Consider the following 11,326-nt stretch of genomic DNA (forward strand, 5'->3'; position numbering starts at 1 on the left):
CACGAGGATAAGCTGGGCTCAGGCGTGCAGACACGTAGAGCATGATTCCCACAAAGTGATTAGCATCAGGAGCATCCCTGAGACAGGAAGGTGAGCAGTGACTTCAGCACGAGCTGGTTCTTGAGACGTCATGCTTTCACCCTGCCAGCCTCCTCTGAATCTCCACTTCCAATCCTGAGGAGGGTCAGAAGCTGAAACTGAAAAAGGAAATGGCTTCAACCCCACGTCCTCATGGCTGGGTTGCATGCCACAGACAGGGGAGACAGAAAGGGAAAGTTTCTTTTTTTGGCTTCTGCTGCTGGACATTCTCTCTCTCCTGGTGACTGTGTGGCTCTCCAATGATCTGCTTGCTATCTAATGGGAAGAAAAAAGGAGGTGATGTGGGCCATGGCACCACCCTGTCCCCCAAGGAGCCAGCTCTAGTTTTGCCTCTTTTGGTCACATGGATTTGAAATAGTCCATCTTCAGCCTGAGGACAGCAGCTGGCCCAGGCAGGGTTTCTGCTCTTGAACTCGGCAACCTAGGCTAGTTGCTCTCACCTCTCTGAAGTCCCTGTGGACCCGGCTACTGCATAGCTGATGATGTCTGTCTGCTGAAACAAAGCCTAGCAGAATTTTCTAGCCTGACAGCTGAAAACCAGCCTGCATTGCTTATAGTAACTCATGTTTTCTCTTTTCCCTTCTTGCTACAGATTTTAGGAGGCCCATTTTGACCTCAGTACCTGGCCCCACATGAGGTGACGGCCCCACTGTTAGCTTTCCATGTCTAAACTCTGAAAATTTGCCCTGAATTTGGATCCAGTGCCTGAGGCACTGCCACTTCTGGCAGTTTAATCATGGTCCTTACTGGATTTCACATCCTACAAATTCAACTGGCCCTTCTAACCCCTGCAGTGGGGTAAAAGTCCAGCCTCGCCCTCCAGCCCCAAGTTCTAAAACCTGGCTCCGGCCCACCTTCATGAACCCTCCCATTTGTGGCTATGTCAAAAGAGAAAATGATGAATGGGCAAGAAAAACAGAAACTGATCAAATCTGCCTGAGATTCTGACCTCCTAGAACTTATAAAATCTGTAGCAATAAAACTTTACAGCCTCAGATTAGGGATCTGCAATTCCCTGCTCACAGCTGCAATGACAGCAAGAGACCATGACCTAACAGACTCAATTGGGACAATTCCCGTTTGTGGGATGTTTTCGATGTGTCACACAATCCTAGATTTCCTTGCTATTTTTATCTTTTGAAACATTCTCCAAGAAATCTAATGTGGAAGTTCCTTTTTTTTTTTTTTTAACATAATTATGTTGTTTCACTTCAAGTTGATGGAGTTCTAGAAATCATTAATTAGGCTACTGTAAGAGGGCAATGTAATTCCAATCTGCAAAAATACAGGAAATGTTAATTCTCTAGAAATGGAGTTAAGCATAGATCTGGGACTCATAAATAACAGGGCAGTGTTTTGACCCTGGTGATATTTGCCAAGTAAATATAGCAAGGGGATTTTAGTCAGCCTGGCTTTGCCTCATCCTGATTTATATTTGTCTGATTCTTTTAAAAAGTAAGCTTAGAGTTTGAACAACATTTAAGAAGCCTCTGGTTCAGTGATTCCCAAAGGCTAATCTGAATCAGTGGAAAGCTTGGGAAAAATACAGGCATCCAGACTCTGCTCCTGGTCTATAGAATTCTAGCTCTGGCATTGGAGTTGGAGAACCTTTATTTCTAATAAATCTCCTGGGTGAGTCTGACATACAGGCAGATTTGGAAACTACTAATCTAGCTGAACTTTCTACCCTCTGTAGGATTCCCCACTACATCTTTGTTCCTCGAGGTGTGGTCCAAAGTCTTACAGCACTGGAATATTCTGGGAGGTACTAAAAAATACAGAATCTCAGGCCCCACCCAGATGTACCAAATCAGAATCTACATTTTCACAAAATCCCCAGGTCATATTTATTTACATTAAAGCTGACAGATGGTCATCAAGTCACTGCTTGAACACTTCCGGGGTTGGGGAGCTCAGCATTTACATGGCAACCTGCTTCACTGCTGGGAGGCTCTAATTATCCAGCTCTTTCTTATATTAAGTTCACTCACTCATTCATGCATTCATTCTACAAATATGGGCAGACTCTAAAAAGTTGACCAAGATGACATAGTCACATGATCATATTTCAGCCATTTTTAAATTGCAGTTCATAGGCAGAGAGAACCCTTTTTTTTCTTTTTCAGACGGAGTCTTACTCTGTCACCCAGGCTAGAGTGCAGTGGCGTGACCTCGGCTCACTGTAACCTCCGCCCCTTGGTTCAAGCAATTCCCCTGCCTCAGCCTCCCGAGTAGCTGGGATTACAGGCACCTTCCACCACGTCCAGCTAATATTTGTATTTTTAGTACAGACGGGGTTTCACCATCTTGGTGGTCTTGGCTAGGTTGGTCTTGTACTCCTGACCTCGTGATCCACCTGCCTCGGCCTCCCAAAGTGCTGGCATTACAGATGTGAACCACCGTGCCTGGCCAAGAGAGAACCTCTCTTAACAGAGATGTATTTTCTTCTTTGTTTTCACATAGGCCAGTGTGAAACTAAGGGCCTGTCTCTTGTAGAACCTTACTGAGGGCTGTAAGAAGTTGGTAACACAATCCAACATCCTGAATTTTCCCCACCATCCTCCTAATGCAACAGCCTGCATAGTATATGGTCCCCATTCCCAGGCACATCAGTGTAACTCCTTGCTATCCGAAGTGTGGTCCACGGCTCAGCAGCAGTGGCATCACCTGGCATCCTAACAAGCCTGCATTCTCTCAGGAATGCAGACTGTTAGGAATGCAGCTCTCAGTTCCCACCAAATCAGGATCTTCATTTGAACAAGATCCCCAGGTGATTTTTTTGCACATTAAATTTCAACAGGCAGAGAAACCGGTTCTATTTCACAATCCTTAAACAGGATCGCTAACTTTCTAGCTCAGGATCAAGCACTATCTCTTCAGCCAATTCCATCAAGTATAAGCCTGTTAATTGCAGGATGCCTACTTCCAGGCACACATTCTGTATTACTTAGCATGTGTTTGCTGCGTCCAGGTCACCAACAAACTAGCTCAAATTGGCTTAACTAACAAGGCAAATTTCAAATTGAATGCTAGCCACATGGATGGTGATTATACAATTTGTTCCATATTTGTGTTGCTGCTGTTGGTGTAATTTTTTTTAGTCGTGGTAAAATACACATAATATAAAATTTACCATCTTAACCATGTTTAAGTGTACTGTTCACTTTTGCCAAGTATCACATTGCTATGCAACCAATAATTGTTCCATATTTTTTGATCATTTGAAACAAACAAACAAACAAAAAACACCTCTAACAAGAATCCAGGGATAGGATTGAACTTCAGGGTTGACTTACTTCAATGGGCCTGGCCTGCTTCACTCTACAGTTCTCCTGGATTTGCCTCCTCTCAGCTTCAACTCCGTCCTTCCCTTGCAGGCAAAATGGCACACAACCCTCTGCAGGGGAAGGCAGAGAATCTCACAGAAGAGAAAGAATAGCTTTCCCAGAAATCCTGGCAAGCCTTTTCTTACATCTCACTGGTCTGAATTGGAACATGTGCCTGTTCCTTAATTGGCAAAGAGATTTTATGGGTCAGCAGATTATTGCTCTAGACAGATCACTTGGCTTTAGGGTGGGGAAGAGTTGGAGGGTAGGACTGGAGAGAGGAAGGTCAGGAGGCACCCTGTTGCAATGATGAAGGTAGGAACTAATGGTATCCTGGAACGAGGTAGTCCTGGTGGTCCTGGAGGTGGAGACAACAGCTTGGGGCCCACCAAGTGCGGGTACCCAGAAAGGTTGTCACACTGGCCCTTTGCCCTCACTGGTGGAGGGCGGCTGCCCCACGTGATGAGGCAAGGGGCCAACTGAACTGTTAACACATCACTGTCCGTGGACGGTGGAACTAAAGGAGCACTGTAACAACCCTCTGGGCCTTTGGGATTTTGGGCATCCTTAGTTGGGTGCCTCTGTAGGCCCTGCATGGAGGTTGCTCCTGTGTTGTCACTTGGAGTGGCTGATTGGACCCCACACTCACTCACTCATGTGCTCCCTCCTGCAAAAGGTTGAGCATGGTGGGCTGAGTAGAGGGGGTACCCCTGCCGTGAGTCCAGTGAAGGGGCTGAGAAAAATCCTGCGTCAGTTTTAATACAGTTGAGACAAAATACACCCATGCCCCAGCACGCAGCTTTGCATTTCCTGTTTCATCTGCCTGGAATGCTCATTCTCCAGATATCCACATGGCTAATTTCCTCACCATCTTTGAGTACTTGCTTAAATATCACAGTCTTAGTTAGTGTTTCCAGATTTCCCTTTTAAAAAATGTCAAACTCTTCTTTTTCTACAATACTTTTTTTGCTTTTTTGAGACATGGTCTCGCTCTGTTGCACATGCTGGAGTGCAGTGGCACGACCACGGCTCACTGCAGCCTTAAACTCCTGGACTTAAGCAATCCTCCCACCTCAGCCTCCTGAGTAGCCACAACTATAGGCATGCACCACCATGCCTGGCTAATTTTTTTTTTTTTTAATTTGTGTAGAGACAAGGTCTTGCCATGTTGCCTAAGCTGGTCTTGGCCTCAAGCAATCCTCTTGCCTGGGCCTCCCAAAGTGCTGGGATTACAGGCGTGAGCCACTGTGTCTGGCCTTCCTCCCATAATTCTTACTATCTTTGTTTTCTGTTGCTTATAACAGAATGCATGAAACTGGGTATTCCTATAAAGAAAAAGAGTTTCTTTCTCACAGTTCTAGAGGCTGAGAAGTCTAAGGTTGAGGGGCCACTCTGGTGAGGGCCTTCTTCCTGGAGGGGACTCTCCTTAGAGTGGTGCAGGGTATCACATGGTGAGGGGCTGAGCGTGCATGTGCCAGCTCAGGTCTCTCCCGGTTCCCCTCCCATGATAACCCATTAATCCATCAGTTCATTAATTCATTAATCCACACTGGGGATTAAGTTTCAACATGAGTTTTGGAAGAGACATTCAAACCATAGCATTATTCTTCCTTGCTTTATTTTTCTTTGTGGAATTGACCGCCATATATTGTACTATGTTTTACTTTTTTGTTTGTTTACTGTCTACCTACCCCAACCATAATGTAAATTTCATGAGGTCAGAGACTGTTTAGTATACTACATATTCCAAGACCATCAAAAAACAATTTTTTGAATAAATTAAGTGAATTAATTAATGAATTATGGCACTAACTCTTAACTACCACATCATGTAGTCTCTGACAGGATTGCTGAGAATTCTTACTCAAAGCAATTTCAATGAACCACCTAATTTCAGTTCTAATAGCTGGAGCCAAATGATTCTTTTGAGACAAGAGCCAAAATCTTGACTTAAAATTATTGGGTAAATATGAATGTATACTTTCAAAATCTCACTGATGATTTAGAAAAAGTCAGTGGGCTATGACGAGATCAAACTTGAAAGAATCTTATAGTTGGTGGAAAGTCCTGGAAAAAGAAAAGGAGAAGACTGGCTTATTAGAATTTGCTGAAGAGATTAATTTCTTTGTGATTTCCAGGAGAATACCCAAGAATGGGAGGACATGGAAGGTGGATTGTAAAATCCCTGCATTTCTAAAAAATTGAATCCTCTTCTTGGAGGGGAAGGAGCCATAGGAGCCAATATTATCAGTGTCCTACTATTTAGAACACTGCTATTGCCCCAAGTCTTGACACGTCACTGGAGACCTGAGCTAACCTGTTGGACACTGTAGGGAAAACAGGGCTGCCCAAGATAAAGCAATTAGTTATCAGGAGCTTAGTATGTTTCTTTGGAAAAGACATTTGAGATCTGGCTAGGATATACAAGTGACCTGCTTCAGAGGCTCAGTTCCTGGGTGATGCTGAACTATTTTATTCTCCTACTGATTCTGGTAATGTCAACATGGTAGTCTCACTTGTTCTACCTGTTGACACACTGCCCGGAAGGGCCCTGGGAATAAGCAGGGATACTCATGATTTTAGTGCCCTAAGTTGGCCTAAGTTTAGCCCCACTCCCATCCAATGCTCCCTGGGGTCACCTCCCCAAAATGTACTTGTAGCAGATGCTGTTGGTGTCCTGTCAAGATCTTTACCAGCTGCTAAGTATGTTGACTGTTAACAGCACATACGCATACCCATATCAGGATTGTTCTTGGCTGATGGGAGTTACCTAGCCAAGAAGTGTCTAAGAGGTTTCATTTTGCTGCTTCTCTGGGAATCAATCAATTCTCCAAGGAGCCCTGATTCCTTTGTAGTGGAGAATGGTCTTTAGAAACCAAGGTCTGGGTACTAGGTACGCTCATTCCTATTGAGGAGTGACTGCTTCTGGGCTCTCTTAGTAGACAGAGCTAGAAGTTCCATGTGTGGATACTAACTCATGCATACACACACACACACACGTTTCTGACTGTCTTTTACATATATTTTTAAAATTTCGTTTTCTTTTTTTTTTTTTGTGATGGAGTCTCGCTCTGTTGCCCAAGCTGGAGTGCAGTGGCACGATCTCGGCTCACTGTAACCTCCACCTCCTGAGTTCAAGTGATTCCTGTGCCTTAGCCTCCTGAGTAGCTGGGATTACAGGCATGTACCCAAACCTGGCTAATTTTCGTATTTTTAGTAGAGATGAGGTTTCACGATGTTGGCCAGGCTGGTCTTGAACTCCTGACCTCAGGTGATCCACCTGCCTCAGCCTCCCAAAGTGGTGGGATTACAGGCATGAGCCACCATGCCTGGCCTATTTATTATTATTATTTTTATTTCTTTTTTTTTTTTTTTTTTTTTTTTGAGACGGAGTCTCGCTCTGTCCCCGGGCTGGAGTGCAGTGGCCGGATCTCAGCTCACTGCAAGCTCCGCCTCCCGGGTTTACGCCATTCTCCTGCCTCAGCCTCCCGAGTAGCTGGGACTACAGGCGCCCGCCACGTCGCCCGGCTAGCTTTTTGTATTTTTTAGTAGAGACGGGGTTTCACCCTGTTAGCCAGGATGGTCTCGATCTCCTGACCTAGTGATCCGCCCGTCTCGGCCTCCCAAAGTGCTGGGATTACAGGCTTGAGCCACCGCGCCCGGCCTATTATTTTTATTTCTTTAAAAAAAAAAAAAAACTCAACCAAGTGGTATTTATACATATATTTTAAAATATCCATGAATTTTTACTGCTACCTCCAACTCTGATCCAGCATCGCAGGGTCCATTCTTGCCTTCACCCCTTTCCTTATTTATAACTTCCTTCTCAGACACAGAAATGGTACTCATTATCTACCACATATTTGCTTATTTGTTTAGTGCTAGTACGTACATAAGGTAGCTTTAGAATTGCTCACTCAACTCCTCCAAGGAACAAATTTACCCACTAGAGTACAGTGTTTGTGGACTGTACCTTTCTGTCTTCATCCTTCAACTTTCAGCCAAAATAGTTTTCCAAAGTTACTTAGGTTGGCTTTTTGCTTCCTCACTCCCTTCAGCATGGTTAGGTGAGTCATCTATAACAGAGTCATTTGTCATAGTCTGCATTCCATTTTAAGTACCCCTCACAACTGGTAAATAGCTTAAAATTTACATACAGTAAAATTCGCTTACTGATACGTACTTCTGTAGGTTTTTAACAAATGCAACAAGTTGTTTAGCATTACCACAGATATAGAACAGTCTCATCATCCCTAAAATTCCCTTACACTGCCCTTTATACTCAATCCCTATCCCCACACCCAATCCTTGGCAACCACTGATCTATTTTCCATCTCTATAATTTTTCCTTTTTAAAGAATGCCATATCGAATATATTGTATAGTATATAGTCTTTTATGTCTGGTTTCTTTCACTGAGCATAATGATTTTGAGATTCATCCATGTGGTTTTATGTAGCAGTAGTTACTTTGTTTTTATTATGGAGTAGTATTTCATTGTATAAATATTATACAAAGTATACAATTTATTTAAACATTTACACATTGATGGACATTTGGACTGTTTCCCATTTTTACTATTATAAGTTGTTATGCACATTTACATATGGGCCTTTTTGTGGACACATATTGTCATTTTTCTTGAGTAAATACTTAGGAGTGAGATTGTTGGATTATATGGTATGTAAATGTTTCACTTTATAAGAAATTTCCAGTTTCCCAAAGTGGCTGTACTATTTTGCATTCTGATAAGTAATTATGAGAATTTCAGTTGCTCCACATCCTCACCAGCATTTAGTATGGTCTAACTTTTAAATTTTAGCCATTGCAATAGGTGTGCTGTGGTATCTTATTGTGTTTTTAATATGTAATGTTCTGATGATTAATGATATCAAGTGTCTTTTCCTGCGTTAATGTCATTCATATATATTCTCCAGTAAATTGTTCAAATCTTTTGACCATTTAAAAAATAAGATTGTTTGTATTATTATTACTGAGGTGTAAGACTATATATTCCAGATATAAGTCCTATATCAGATAAGTGTTTTGCAAATATTTTTTAGTGTGTCTTGTCTTTTTATTTTCTTGACAGTGTCATTCGAAGAAAAGAAGTTTTGCATTTTGATGACAATTGATTTTTTCTTCTATAGTTTGTACATTTTGAGTCCTAAGAAAATATTCACCCAACTCAGGATCTCAACGATCTGTCCCTATGTTTCTGTCTAGAAGTTTTATTGTTGTAACTATTACTTTTTAGGTCTATGATCCATTTTGCTTCAATTCATTAAATTGTGTAGGGTAAGGAGTTGAATTTTATTGATCTTTGTATTTGTTTTGCTTATGGATTTATTATTCCAGCATTATTTGTTGAAAATGCTGTCCTTTCTCCATTGAATTACCTTGGGACCTTTGCCAAAAATTGATAGGCTATCTATGTACAGATCTATTTTGGACTCTTTTGTTTTTTTCTTTGAGACAGAGTCTTGCTCTGTCACCAGGCTGGTGTGCAGTGGTGTGATCTCGGCTCACTGCAGCCTCCCAGGTTCAAACAAGTCTCCTGCCTCAGCCTCCGGAGTAGATGGGATTACAGGTGCATGCCTCCACGCCCAGCTAATATTTGTATTTTTAGTAGAGACAGGGTTTCACCATATTGGCAAGAATGGCCTCGATCTCCTAATCTCTTGATCCTCCTGCCTCAGCCTCCCAAAGTGCTGGGATTACAGGCGTGAGCCACATTGCTCAGCCTATTTTGGACTCTTTACACTGTTCCATCAATCTATATGTCTGTGTTTATGACAATACCACATTGTAGTGATTACTGTACATTTATATTGTCTAGAAATCAGGTCATATAAGTTCTTTTTTCTTTTTCAAAATTCTTTTAACCATGTAACTCCTTTGGATTTCCATGTGGATGTTGAGTCAGCCTGTCAATTCTACAAAGAAACCTGGTGGGGTTTTTACTGAGATTTAGATCATCTTGAGGATAATTATTTTAATGATATAGATTCTTCCAATCCATGGACATGTTATAGTACTCTACTTTATCCAGGTTTTCATCTTACCAATGTTTTGACATTTTAAGTGTACAAGGCTTGCACATGTTTTGTTAATTTTCTGTTTTGTTCTTTTTGATGTTACTGTAAGTGGTTGTGATTTTTAAAATTCAAGTTCAAATGGTTTGTTTCTAGTATATAGAAATACCATTGATTTTTGTATATTGACCTTGTATTCTGTAACCCTATTAGTTCTGCTGGCATTTTTGTAGATTCTTTAGGATTGTTTAGGTTCATATTGTATGTAGATAAACACAATTTTACTTCTTCCTTTTAAATTATGTTCACTGCAGCCTCAACCTCCTCAGCCCACGTGATCCTCCCACCTCAGCCTCCCAAGTAGCTGGCACCACAGGTATACACCACCAAACCCGGCTAATTTTTTTATTTTTTATTTTTAGAGACAGGGTCTCCCTGTGTTGCCCCGGTGGGTCTAAACTCTTGGGTCTAAACTCCACTGTGCCTGGCCCAAGCCATTCTTGGTATCAGGGTACAAACTCCTTTGAGAATCTGATAAAAGCTATGAACTCTTTCTAGAAAAATCCCCCATTCAGAATTCTAGGGTAAGGATTCATAGACTTCTTGAATCCCACTCATGGACCTCAGTTTTAAGAATCCTGGTTCATGCAAATCAAGACCACAGTGTGATACCATCTCACACCAGTCAGAATGGCAATCACTAAAAAGTCAGGAAGATTGTGGTGAGGCTGTGGAGAAATAGGAACATTTTTACACTGTTGGTGGGAATATAAATTAGTTCAACCATTGTGGAAGACAGAGTGGGTATTCCTCAAGGATCTAGAACCAGAAATACCATTTGACCCAGCAATCCTATTACTGGGTATATACCCAAAGAAATACAAGTCATTCTACTATAAAGACACATGCACATGTATGTTTATTGGAGCACTAATTACAATATTAAATACATGGAACCAGCCCAAATGCCCATCAGTGATAGACTGGATAAAGAAAATGTGGTACATATATACCATGGAATACTATGCAGCCATGAAAAGGAATGAGATCATGTCCTTTTCAGGGACTTGGATGAAACTGGAAGCCATCATCCTCAGCAAACAAACACAGGAACAGAAAACCAAACACTGCATGTTTTCATTCATAAGTGGGAGTTGAACAATGAGAACACATGGACACAGGGAGGGGAACAACACACACTGGGGCCTGTCGCAGAGTAGGGGGCAAGGGGAGGGAGAGCATTAGGACAAATAACTAATGCATTCGGGGCTTAAAACCTAGCTGATGGGTTGATAGGTGCAGCAAACCACCATGGCACATGTATACCTATGTAACAAACCTGCACTTTCTGTAGATGTATTCTGGAACTTAAAAGTAAAAAAAAAAAAAAAAAAAAAAAAAAAATCCTGACACATGCTACAATATGGATTAGGTATCTAAAGTAGTCAAATTTCATAGAGAGAAAATGTAGAATGGTAGTTGCCAGGGGCTGGAAGAGGGGGATCAGGAGTTACTGTTTAACGGGAACAGAGTTTCAATTTTCAAAAATAAGAAAGTAGTGGTAATGGATGGTGATGATGGTTGCAAAACAATGTACTTAAGACCAATAAACTGAATATTTAAACATAAAAGGATCCTGATTCATAGAAATCAGTAAACAAAATATGAAAACTTAGTTTACCTATATAAAAATAATACTAATTATGGTTGCTTACTTGACAGATAGCTTATATCTCCATACCATGTGATATAGAAACTATTTTGCATATAATTATGTCAGATTAGCTTTGTTGTACATTGGATTTGGTTATAAAATTAAACTAGAATCAAGCTCCACTTTATCAGCTGTTGTGCATGTGGTACAGAT

This window comes from Macaca thibetana, chromosome 16 (genome assembly GCF_024542745.1).
Source record: "Macaca thibetana thibetana isolate TM-01 chromosome 16, ASM2454274v1, whole genome shotgun sequence".
NCBI lineage: Eukaryota > Metazoa > Chordata > Mammalia > Primates > Cercopithecidae > Macaca > Macaca thibetana.